Source organism: Bombus fervidus, chromosome 1, assembly GCF_041682495.2.
Source record: "Bombus fervidus isolate BK054 chromosome 1, iyBomFerv1, whole genome shotgun sequence".
Lineage (NCBI taxonomy): Eukaryota > Metazoa > Arthropoda > Insecta > Hymenoptera > Apidae > Bombus > Bombus fervidus.
This window is the reverse complement of record NC_091517.1, coordinates 6866524-6880240: the sequence shown is the minus strand read 5'-3', so window position 1 is coordinate 6880240 and position 13717 is coordinate 6866524. Positions and strand designations below refer to the sequence as shown.

Here is a 13717-nt window from a genome sequence, read left to right as displayed (position 1 = left end):
TTCTTCCTGCTCTTCCCCTCTTTTCCTTTTCTTTTTTTTTTTTACTTTCCGGACTACGTAACGTTGCGTAAGCCGTAAGCAACGCGGCATCATGCGCGAATACAGAAGGGCCGAATTAATCTTGTTGTACCGAGGCTCGTCGAGTATGCGGAAGGGTATATGTTTCATCGGCGCAAACTGTATGAATATGAACTCCCTGTTTCACGCACAATTTATATGATAACTCCTTTTTTGCCACTATAAAGTAGTGTTTTATTATAAAATTATTACTAACCTATTTTATTCAGGCTTCAGGTATAATGTATTGTATATGTTTACGTAAAAGCACAAAGAAAATCTGAATAATATTCACAGTCATTCTATAAATAATATTGCTTGTTATGTTAGATACACACTGTATCTTGATTTTTACATTCATTATTTGTAATTGTTACATCATTTTTATGTCTTTGAAAAAATATTTTTTTCAATCTGAATCAGATAGTCGAACCGATAAATTAGTTACTTAAATGACAAATTAGAATATAACCAGAAATAATACTATGTTATGTGTAGTACGATATAATTTAACTAAAGATCAGTATAGTTGAAAATATTGATAAAATGCAATGTAGACGTATTGAAACTGAACAAATTGTAACAATGTTTCTCGAAATGTTAAAATAATAATTTTATAAACATTTGTTATTATTATAATTTAAACAATGTAAACTATAGAATTGTAGCATTCAATTTTGTGATGTAATGTATTAGAGGTTGTAAAAGTGAAATAGAATGAAATTTAAGTATAAAAGAATTATTGAAGAATCCGAATGTTAGCAATGATATGTAGATTAATATCTATTTAGTATCTAATTTATTATTATTTTAGTATCTAATTTCATCGTGGAAGATATAAAACACAATTGACAATGCAATACACTAAAAATATGATAGTATATTATTTGATAGTACAAAGTTAAAAATGTTTGGTTTTAACCAAATTTGTGTAAATATAATACATATATCGTATATAATCGTACTTTTTATGTAGATAATTCCTTAAAAAGGCAGTAAAAAAGACCTAAATTATTATATGCCTACATATGTATAAGTTCTCACATATTCTCAATAACATATTTCATGTTGAAGTCCAATATAAATAACGACAGCTGAAACTAAACTTAATTCAAACTAAAAAATTAAGGAATCCACTGATAAATATACATGTATTAACTAAATGAAAAATGTATTGAAAAGATTAAAAGCCTTTGCAAATTAATAAATTAATTCGTCTCTTATAGTTAAATCGTTAAATATTTGAATTACACGTACAAGAAAAAATACTCGCTATTTTTGTTATGTAGAAACCTTCCCAAGATGGAAACTTGGTTTCAAAATCGCGGTACAGTAATTACTTTTATTACATGGTAGTTATTTTCATAACGAAGGCGTCGATAAGCGGTATCTCGTGATTTTGAAATCCAATCGTCTTCGCGAGATACGTAATCATTCGTGTAAATTGTGCGTGCAATGTGTATGCAAATGATTGATTTTCCAACGTCGCTCGCTTCGTCGTGCTACCTCGACTACCAGTCTACGTATGCTGTGAATTTATTATTATTATAAACACATCCTTATAGTCAGAGCGCGGCCTTTTAGCGCCACGTTTCGTTGATAGTTAATTAAGATACTTTACGATCAATCTCATTTTGTTTTTGCCTTTTTCGGTGTCTTGTTGACCTTCCTTCGATACCACTCACACTCGTCTCGAAGAAATTGCTGCCTCTCACAACACAAGAATATATATTTCAGGATACTTCGTTCCGATATTTTCATCGGTAACTTTGCAAATAATTTGAATCGCATAGGCGTAATATTTGAAGTTAAGAGACTCTGCAATTTTTATTTGATAATTTTCACTGTATATAATTGTATCAATTCACTATGTCAATTTGATAAATAGTAATTTTTATTTTGCAATGTGATACTTTAAAATTGCGACATTTGAACTTTGAAATTGGGAGGTTTTGCAAGCTGATATGTTTTCCGACTTTTTCAGATAAAACTAATGCATGTATTTGTTAAATTCAGAACTTTTATTTACGTACACTGACAGTGAAATATCTAGCATCTATGTGAATACATATCTATGTGGTGGTTCTGTAGTGTTTCTGTATTTCTGATAAATCTGTGTCTATTGAATATGAATACTAAAATTTTATGTAGATACTCAGCTTTATTTATTTTACCATATGTACATAGTATAATTATACATGTATGTTTTTCTGTATATAATATAATTGCCCAATATAATATAGAATTTATTACGTTTTTTTATGGAATAGAAGAAGATTGTATTATAAAGTGTTATAAAATTTATATTTAACCTAACAGAATTATATATTGATATCGTATTTTATTGAATTTACTGCATATAATAGAATTTTACAGAATATTACAACGTAACGTGCTTTATTTTTATTTTATTTTTGATTAAAATTAAAGCATTGTACAAGTTTTAATAGAATCTACAGGTTGTACCATGTAACGTCATACCGCCATGATTTTCAGGTACTTCCGATAATTTGATGAAGATACATGTTTCGAATAAAAGTTAATCAGCTTTCAAATCGGCTAAGAAATGAAAAAAAAAATTGTTTTTTGAGAAGAAGTTATGATCATCTTGACATTGATATTACATATAAAATAACACTACGTATTTTTTACTTTGTACCGTTGTAGACAATGTTAAGACGAGTTCAACGACCTACTTTACTATGACTGTGAAATGATTTTGAATCTTGAAATGACGATTTAATTAAGGGAAATATTATCGTTAAAAATTATTTTATTTCGATTAAATAACATATTTCGAAATGGCGAGCCTCAATAAGATAAATATTATTAATATTAATAATATTGAATTACTAATATTCATCATACGCACATTACAAAAGCAACATAAACAGCGTGTAGAAATAAACATATATACCTTGTGTAGTATTGCAGTATCTTTGTAAAAAAAGGTTTGTCAGCCTTCGAAAGATGGCATGATGTTGACTTTTATGTCACTCCATTGGTTGTAATTTGTAATATTGTAATGTTGTGTAATATTGTTAATTTTATAAATTATGTTTAGTTTTTCTCATCATTGTATATGTTACTAATGTTTCCTTTATCTTCGTTATATGTCTTATGTTTTATACAGACATTTGTATGTAGAAATTAGTAACCGCGATGAGAAAGTATCTTTGAGGTGCGAGTTGACGCGACGGTTAAATCGTGGCTAGGTGCTGCGCGATCATACAGTCAACGTAACGGAAAAAAGTGGCAGTCTTCAATTGGCACGCGACAGAAACAGTCTTATTGTATATTTAACTATGTATACTTTAGCATATCGTGATTAGATTATTTTCAAAGTTTCTTTGTTTATTTTCTTTTTCTTGCGGAATCTCGATCCTTACTGTATGTGTACATACATACATATATCATTTTTCATTATTCTTTTAGTCATAGTCGTGTTTCCTATTTTTTTATAAATTATCAGCAGTGCTTTTAATTATATATATATATATATAATTAAATATATAATATATAAATATATGATGTTATATATATATATATACATATACATATATAACAATATTCTATATAATAGAAATAATATTAAGTCTTTGGTATCTCATAAACAGTGAACTTGTAATACTAATTTTTATAATAATTACTATATATATATAGTTCACTGTTTATGAGATATCAAAGACTGAATATTATTTCTAACTAAACTACATTCTAGATAGCGAGGATGAATTGCATACTAATTGATTCTACAAAGTGTGAATTTTTTGTGTATCTCAGTTTTTAACACTCTTGAAAACGTTAAATAGTATATTTACAGTATATTTACAGTAGTATATTTACATGACAGAGAAAAATAATAACTGTAACTTCATAAGGGAAATTATGGGAAACTATCAATTTAATTTATTTATATCCAAAAATGACCTCTTATACGTGAAATTCTCAGTCCCCTGTTATGTCACAACTACAAAATTTACTCTATAACCCATGCTCAGTGAATGAATTTGAAGTTATTTACTAATTTTTACTTTTTATACATATTTTACAATAGTCATATTTATCATTTATATTTATTTTATTTTAATCGGCTTCATTTTATTGACAAAAAAGCATCTAGCACAAGTCTCATTTGCTCATCTTAGTTCCTGGACCACCAAATCATTTCTGAAATAGAACGCGATATCTAGGTATTAACAAAGAAATCACACGAAGTAAGTTGAAATTAATAAAATGTAGTATTGTGCACCTTTTATGCTTTGTAGCAAGTGTCCATTCTTGAGCAGCTAAAATTGCAAGCTCGTTAACAATCATTTGTTAGAAATTCAAAATTTACTATTTTTACGAAGTTTTATTTAACGTAACGTAAATATAACATAGGCATTCAACATTTTTTTAAATATCAGAAGTGAATAGTATATAGAAATATCCAGAAGCTTGATAAAAGTCTTTGTCTATTGTATTTATGTTACATCGATATTGATGTTGGCAACTAAATTATTACCACCTAATGATAAAATCCGCAATCATTTAGTTGCCAATCCAATATTATAATTCAGTCATGGGTATTTTAAAGTAAAGCGTAAAATTTAATTATTTCAATTTACAATAAAGGGCGCAAGATTGATCACTAGTTTGTTTATGGAAGGATTAGTTAGGAAAGATTAGGAAATTTAGTTATTTAGCAGTTTTAAAAATTCAGTGATAGTTGTTTTTAAGTTTAACTGACAATGTTTAAGATTGATAGCTAGTTTGTTTACGATTAATACGTATTAATTGTTTTTAAATTTGATTATTTTTGTTTTCACTTTTAAATTTAAATGACAATTATAAAAATTGATAGTTCGTTTATAATCTGATATAATCTAGTATAATCTTGATTACAAATTACTATTGATGTATGATTATGGGTGATCAAATTCTATAAATAATCCTTGAGGAAGCTAATTATTCTTTAATTAATTTGTGATGAAAAGCGTGAGAAAATATTTGTTTTTTCAAATAGAAAGTTTTAAATTCAGTTGATTACATAAAAGTTTTATTGAAATCTCAATCTTTTGTAGATAGCTTTTAAAAAAATACCGATAAAATTACATATTATAATCATTTGTCTCGCCGCTTTTATGACAATACCAGCATGTCCTCTGCTATATCTGAAGCTTGTTACAATTCATAAATTAAATGGAAAAGTTTGTGGACAAGATCACTGCGAAAAGATTCCCACGTTTGTAGAATCACTCTATCTCAAAATGGATTGAATTATGACAAATATTGTATATGACCCTTTTTACACGTTTCGATTCTTCAATGTGTTTTAGATTAAATTTTCCCATTTATTTTTTTTCTTAGAATACTCTCTTTTATTAAAAGTATATTAATACGATAAGAATATAATGAATAAAGATTTATTTTATTCTGTGATATAGTTTTATAAGTATATAATTTACTGTAATGCCTTTTTAATCATCCTTTAAAACTAAATTATTGTAAAATGTTCTTCTTCTTATTATTGTCTATTTCATTTGCATAGGTTGCATTAATATTATATTTCTACTCTCTATTTACATTAGTTACGTTCTTTAAAGTTTTTTTTATTTAATGTTAAATTATAAAGTGTTTTTATTATTACTTTATGTTGCGTTAAGTGATATAATGAAATTTCATTTACAAAAGAAATATATTAAAAGTATATTAAATATATTCATTCGAAAAATAATATAACGCTTTAAGTATCTCTAACGTTACGCAGTTCAAAGTAATTAAAAAATTTTCCTGATCAAACATCTGGAACGCGAATCTATTGTATACTCAGTGGTACTGGTACATAACTTTCACCAAAGATCCATCCGTTGTGAATAACTTTCATTCACTCGATTATCGACTTTCGTTCGTGCTAAACAAGTTAAAAAAACCATTCTATTGTATACTAGGAAACAATTGAGATTCTATATAAACGTTCTTCGTGTAAAAATTAACTTGCTTAGAATCATAAAACATGAAAGATATTATATGGAACTCCTTATCCCAATACATGATCGATAGCATGAATTTGCGAATTTCCACTATTTCAGTAAAAAAGGAAAGCAGAACTAAATGTCCTCTTCTTTTGTTTTTAGATTATGGTTATACTTTAAACTCGACTCATGATTTCCAGAATCATTTGATTATTTTACGTTCGCTTATGAATTTTTATAATCCATCGAATCGCATGTTTATGGTTTTGATACAAGAGGAACGGATATATTGCTCATGAGTATTGTATGTGGATACTTTGTTGATTTGTATTAATAGTACATGTATATGAATGTTGCTAAATATATGAATTAATGGGAAACTAATGATTAAAAGATCTTAAGATACTTATTATTAGTAAATATTGAAAAGATAACAAGATTTTTATGCAATCAACAAATTACGTTATATCGTACTAAATTTAAATTTTCCATTTAAAACATTATTAATACTATATTAAAATTAAATACACGATTCCTCAAAGTATCAAGTGGTTAATTATTGCTAGAATTAATCATAACAGTCTCGTTACGTATTTGGAAGACTCTTCTCTTATCTTATGTACTAAGTATTACACAAACTGAAAATCATGAAAACTCTTTCTAAACAACAAAACTATTCAGAAATTTTTGATATTTACAGTTCGATAACTCGAATAAGAGATAAAATTGTTCTGGGCCTTTCTATTCTTAATTTTGTAAATTATATCCTACCAAAAATAAACAAGTGCCTACATATGTTTGAGCAGTAGTGTATAATGGCATATATGTACATACATAAATAGGAAATGTTCTTATATCAAATTATATCAAATATTTTATAACTATTACTTCTAATAAAAATTTGAAAGATGATTACATTTATAATACTTCAAATTATAAGAAATGCATTTTCAAATCCTATATTATAAAACTAAAACTTTTCATAGCACGGTCAGAGATGAATTACAATACAATAACCATTTCCCGATTTATATTAAAACATATTTCATATTTGTAGCTTTATTTGCAAGCCTTTCTGTATTTATAATACTTCGAAGTATAAGATATGTATTTTCAAATTCTATATTATAGAAATAAAACGTTTCACAATAGAAAATCTGCTGAATTTACGACCATTCCCTTATTTACGTACATATACAATACTCGCCACTATATTCTTTCATTGAGCAATAGAAAACGCCATGATTTATCTTTATCACTCTCTACTTATAATGTACACGTGGAATAAGTTTCAATGTATAAACATTTTTCATTATTTTCCACGATAATTGCGTAATCGTATAAAGGTAGATGAAGAAATATGTATGTATAAAAAGAAGGATATACGAAAAGAGAAAAAAAATGATGAAAGAAGTGAATCAGCTGATTGGTTATTATACGAACATCATTCCAATCAAGTAACACATTACTATGTAAAAGAGTCGTTTGTTTTGCATATATATATTACACACACACACACCCACATGCACGCACGCACTCACGCACGCACTCACGCACATACACGTATACACACGCAAACACACATGCACACACATTCACGCATGAATCCGGCCTTTAGAATGCAAAATTCTCTCGAGAATACATTCTACGCAACCGTATTGTTGAATCGTAAATTAGGTCTAAATACGAATCGCGCGATTGCTACGCGACCAATCACGAATCTGCGCTATCGGATAAATTACATAGTGAACGGTCACGTTACAGGGTTATTGGTCACTTAACAATTCCTTTAGAGATAATTTCTGGGAAGTACTTAATTGATAGAGAATATCCTGAAAAAATTGCTCGATCAATGTCTTAGCTAGCTACCTGTCTGGTATTCCATGTTAATGTTAACTTATGGCGAAATTACGACATATTCCTTTTCTGTGTTCTCTCGCATTCTTTCTTTGTTCGCATATTTTTCTTTGCTCTACTGTGAGCTTCCTGCATAATAAATGTCGCTTTCAGTCATATTTAGACGTTTTGTTTTAGTTATTTTAAGCTCAAAGAAGTATTTGATCGATTGATTGATTTGATGATTTGTTTACGTATTATCAGATATGATATAGTGCTACAAGTTTTCAACCGAAGTGCAATTTTACTACATCGCATCGTTAGGATAAAAAATCTCGATAGAAAGAAAAATAAAGAATTTCGAGAAATAGAAATCTATCGCGATGTAACGTGTACAGTGTATAGCATTTTATAAAATACAATACAATACGTACTGCGAACAGAAGAAGAATTTTATTAATGTATAAGTTAAATATATACATTGAAATAAATATATATTTGGTCAGAAAGATCTTTGACAGTTACTAATATATATATGTAGAAGTATCGATTCGACTCAAATTTCAAATCTCTTAAAATGATATTTCAAATAGTACAGTCCTTCGAAAATTAGTAGACACATCACCTTTCATAAATTTCGACAATTTTTCAATTTTATGTGTTGCCTGAATCTTTTTTACAATATTAAAGTATATTAAAGTAATATTAAATTAATTAATTAATTAAATTAGAATTAATATTAAAGTGATATTATTAGTGAAATTTAGAAACTGACACTAATAAATTTTCTTGTTTAACAGTAAAAAAAAAAAAAATGGTAATGAATAAAATTAAATTTTACAAATTATCTGATGCTTCCATTCGACGTAAAATTCTACAATCTACAACTTGTTATAACTTGTTATAGTTATGTTATATACTTATGTTATTAGTTGGTAGATTATTGTACAATAGAACACTGGGTACATAATTACTGCTAAAACTCAAAAAACTACAACTGAGTTACTTACATTATTTGTTTATCATAAGCAAACGTAGATTCTAAGTAAATATAAGAAAATATTTGTGATTTTAAAGTTTTCAGTTTATGGAGTTGATCAGTATGGTTTATAAATATCTCAATTATCAACCAAGTAAAAGAAAAGAAATGTTTTATGAACCACGTACATTTAATGTTAAGATTTATAATAAATTTGGCATCGGTCATGAATAATCAGAATATCTGTTCGTGTGATTTCCTTATATGAGTTGAAATTTGAAGAAAGTATTGCAAAGTATTGTAAGTATAAGAAAAGATTATTGAAAATTATATTTGAAGTAATTCATAACGTTGGCACGCGAGAGTCAAAACAGAATTTTTTGGATAGAAAATGAATCAGGAGAAAGGTCATTGACATCTATACACAATAGGTAATATTTTAAAAGATTGATAATGACACGAGAAATGGAGAAATAACAGGAGAAATAGCGTTCGAAATAAATGTAAGTCATTCTACTATTATTCGTCATTTGACTTAAATTGGAAAAGTAAGGGAAATGGACAAATGGGTTTTGTATGAGTTAATTAAGCGAGGCACAGACGAAGAAGCTTACACTTTAGAGTTTAGTCAAGTGTCAGAACTCGTCTTGTTACTTGAAACAAATAAGCAAAATTTGTTTATAATTTATTTGTTTTATTACTAGCAAGAAAAATTGTTGTTATTTATTAAAATATGAATATTTGTTACACTCTTCCTATTCTGTCGATCTCTCATCTACGAGTTGTCTATTTTTCTAATCAATTTTTGAGCAATATTTTAACAAAAACATTGTCTCGGATAATTTTTCTAAGTAATTTTTAAACTCCAAAGGGAAGAATAAAGAAAAATTTTAAATGTACATAGTATTTATTCATCTAAGGCTTATATATTATGACCATTTCTTTTCATCTGGTCTTAATATATACGTATGCACTATAAGTACATAGTTGAATTTATTGGGCTATAGTATAAATATATACACTATACACTGGCTGTTTAAGGTACGTTTTCACGTGACAGTAAATCGTGACTTTTACGGTCATGATACTAAATGTTACGACTTTTGTCGTCATGAAAACTAGATGTCGCATTGTTGTGACATTGGACTTGCTGTCGCAACATTACTGTTACGAAATCAAAGTAGGCTTTATTTTCTAGTGACATTTTAAGTTAATGTTACGCATGAAACTTGGTGAAAACCAGAGTGTTGTATTATCGCGACAATGTTCGTTCTTGTGCAGTAAAGCGAACGAGGAACTACGAAGCGAACGGAGTAGTTAGATGGAGGTTAAGGAAACATGGGGGAAGAAAGACGTTTCGACGTTGTATCGTTCTTATACGAATACGAAAAGCATCCATGTCCATGTCTATGAAATAAAATATGTAGACACATATTTTAAATGTAGATTAACAAAAAGTGAAGAATGATGAAAACGCTATGAAAAAAGATTAGAAGCATACGAGCAACTTATAACACAGAGGTAGAATTAAAATTACAATTAAAAGTTCTAAAAAAAGTGATAGAAAAGAATAGTCGCAAAGAAATATTATGCTGTACTTAGTCCTGTGTTGTCCTACAGTGTTACGATCACAACAAAAGCCGTGACTTGGGATTTTCTGTGTGCGTTCGCCGCGCCGTACGCGTTTGTATTAGAAGCAGTCTTCAGTTTTAATAATTTTAAGCATGAAAATAATAAAAAAATTAATAAACCAAGCTTACTGAAAACAAACGATAAAATGTTCACTATCTTTTATCTTACATGATTATAAAGATGGAATACAGAAATTTCGTTATCGTACGGAAGTGATCGATACTAAGTTCTCACAAGATGCACTTTCTTATTACGGTAGATGCCAGACGAGTGACGCGACATCGCAGTTGCGACTGTTGTGCAATTGTGCGATTGTCGCAGATGGGCGATGCGATGCTGCCGCGGTTTGGCACCAAGCACAATACGTTATGAACATAGCTACTTATTTAGGAATGTGCGGTAGTAATGTACCTGATGATTGTTGATGTACTGGTGATTCTTGACGCTGAAATAAAACGAAGATCGAGAATAAAAAAAATTGCGTTTTCGGTTTTATTTTTTAATTATTGGCAATTCAAAATATCCCTGCACGCGAGCAAAACTCCTTACACGAACGAAAGGAGGTCAGTCTAAGCAAGGAGCGATCCTCACTTCGAGCGGCATATGAACGGCAGCTTATCTCGTACAAGTTGTATAGAAGATCATGGTATTCAGAGACGTAAATAACCTGTGCTTTGGCTTGTTCAGTCCCCAGATTTAAATCCCCTCGACTTTTACTACTGGGGACACATAAAGATGCAATACGGCAAAATTTTAAGAGAAGGGTCAGGCTCTGTGTTTGCAAAAGAACGGAGGACACATCGAACATTTATTGTAATTTGTTGTATTTTTTGTGGACATGCACGGCCGAAGCAATCGCGGTGCGTGTGTGATTTTGCTGTAGACACTCGCGGAGGTAAGGGATTAGAGGAAACATTAACATCCTCTCTACTTGGGAAGTTTTCGATATGTTCTTATCGATATAAGCAGGTTTAATGTTCAATCTACCGTTTCTTTTGCAAAACATCGCGCGGAGTTGTTTATGTCTCTGAATACCATGATCTTTTTTTCTACAACTTGTACGAGGTAAGCTGCCGCTCATGTGTCGTTCGGAGGATCGTTCCTCTCTTAGGCTGATCTTTCGTTCATGTAAGGACGTTTGCTCGTGTGCAGGGATATTCTTAATTGTCAATAACTGAAAAAGAAAGTCGAAAACGCAATTTGTTTATTTTTGATTGTTGTTTCATTTCGGTGTTAATAAATTGTGTAAAATCAGTAGCCGAACATCCTTATGTAATCGTACACCCCACGAAACACGTAGCGGTATTCTTATGTTTACGTTGCCTTTTTCTTTTATACATTAAATTTGACAAATTAATGGTAAAATATCTACTAAAGTAATAGTCTGTCGTTAAATACGTTCATACCTTTTTGTAGATAATCTCCAGCTGGGTCGATCAATGTTATAAAAAATATACGCTGCCATTTAAAAAACTCAAGGTCTCCTTGATATCTCAGAAAATATAATTATATAAAAAAAAATGAAATTGCATTTCTCCGATGAGTCCTTTGAAATGCAACATAATTTATTTAAGACGTTTTTCGATAAAACAAACCAACCAATAGGTAACAAGTTATTTTAGATTTTATGATAGTACTACATACGATAGTAGTACATACTATATACATACTTCTTATTTTGTCATTGACTCACCCTATATTTAATAAGTTCAAAATGGATTTGTATAGTTAATGATTGCAGTAGAAAGACATAATAAGTATATTATTATCGATCTTTTGATTTTAAATGGAATCAAGAACAAATATCTTTTTAAATATAAAATTGCTAAAAATGAAAAGAATCTTAGCTCCAGCCAAAGGTATAATTATTACTATCGTATTTTCCTGTTAAGCACTGAATTAATTTCTATAACTAATAAGAATTGCCACTGTATTTTGTACATTAATTTTAATGATATATTTGCAAGAAATTCCTCAGAAAATAAACTTAGGTATAACACCCTAAAGTGGAATACATACATGCTCTATTTTGATAGCGTCTTATATGAACGAGGAGTTGGTGTTGGATGCTACGCACAATTATGCAGAACGGCGTTAAACGTTCGTGTTTAATATCGCCACGTACGGACGGAACTCTCGTTTCGTTGGTGGTTTGTTACCAGTTTGCCGTTCAACTCGATTATATGTAGTTGCTCTTATTGTGGCGAGTTTGCGTAGTATAATCGGTCTTCCTCTCCACGAAAGCCCGTTCGTGAGGAAAGTTCACCGTAACGTTTGTCTTAGTTTGATCTGTACTCTACTCAAGTCTGCTCTACGTAGTACATTGAACAATGCCGCGTGTGTAAAACAATGTCATCTTAATCTTTGAATCGATATCGTTCGTTTGGCTGATAATCTAATTCTGGAAGCAATTGAAACCTACAGAAGATTATGATAAGTCATATTATTTTTACATTTTTTTCAAAAGAGTAATTGTATAATTTATTTTACACGAAGATTATGGAAGAAAAACATGATAACTACATTTTTGCTGATTTTTTGATTCTAATGTCATTTTAGGATTAAACAGAAGGATTTTAATACGACAATTGGAAACGGAAACATTCTGTTAAGTCTAAAGAGGAAGTCTAGAGTAAATCTTTCAAAAATAGTTGATTAGTTGATGAAATTTTATGGAAACCAAATATATGTACATTTAGTATAATTATTAAGACAAGCAATATTTTAATATACTCAGTATTTTAATAGTACGAGTATGAAAATATGTTTATAATTTTGAAAAGTAAGAAGGAATATATATTTGCGACCAAAACCAAATATATAAGAAGACTACTTTGGTAACGCGGGGTTGTTCGACAACGTATTGAATTTTAATACCGCTTTCGTACAAAAATTTATTATATGCTTTCATGTAAACTCTATATATCATTCCTACAGTTTTCAAAACTTAATATATGTACTAGATTAATTTCAAATTATGAAAATTGACCTTCTTTTTGATTTCACGATTAAATATGTATTTTTTCCATTTTTATGATTATTTTAAAATTATCGATTGTTATAATTTATAATGTTAGGTATACATTTGATTGTTTACAACATTTAATAAATCTGTGATTTATATTTCGAAAGCTAAAATATCGATAAATTTCGTTCTAAAATAAATTACCTTATGAATTTCTTATTGAAAAAATCAACATAGCCGCTGATTGCTGGAGTCTTCGTCATCGTATCATTTTCAGATACATGCATACGA

At 29.1% G+C, this 13717-nt stretch overlaps 1 protein-coding gene across 6 annotated transcripts in view; it reads left to right on the top strand.

The window, feature by feature from the left end:
- The window catches only part of Babo (TGF-beta receptor type-1 babo), a 67644-nt gene that overhangs the window by 1914 nt on the left and 52013 nt on the right, over positions 1 to 13717 (top strand). The gene's annotated exons all lie outside the window — the stretch shown is intronic.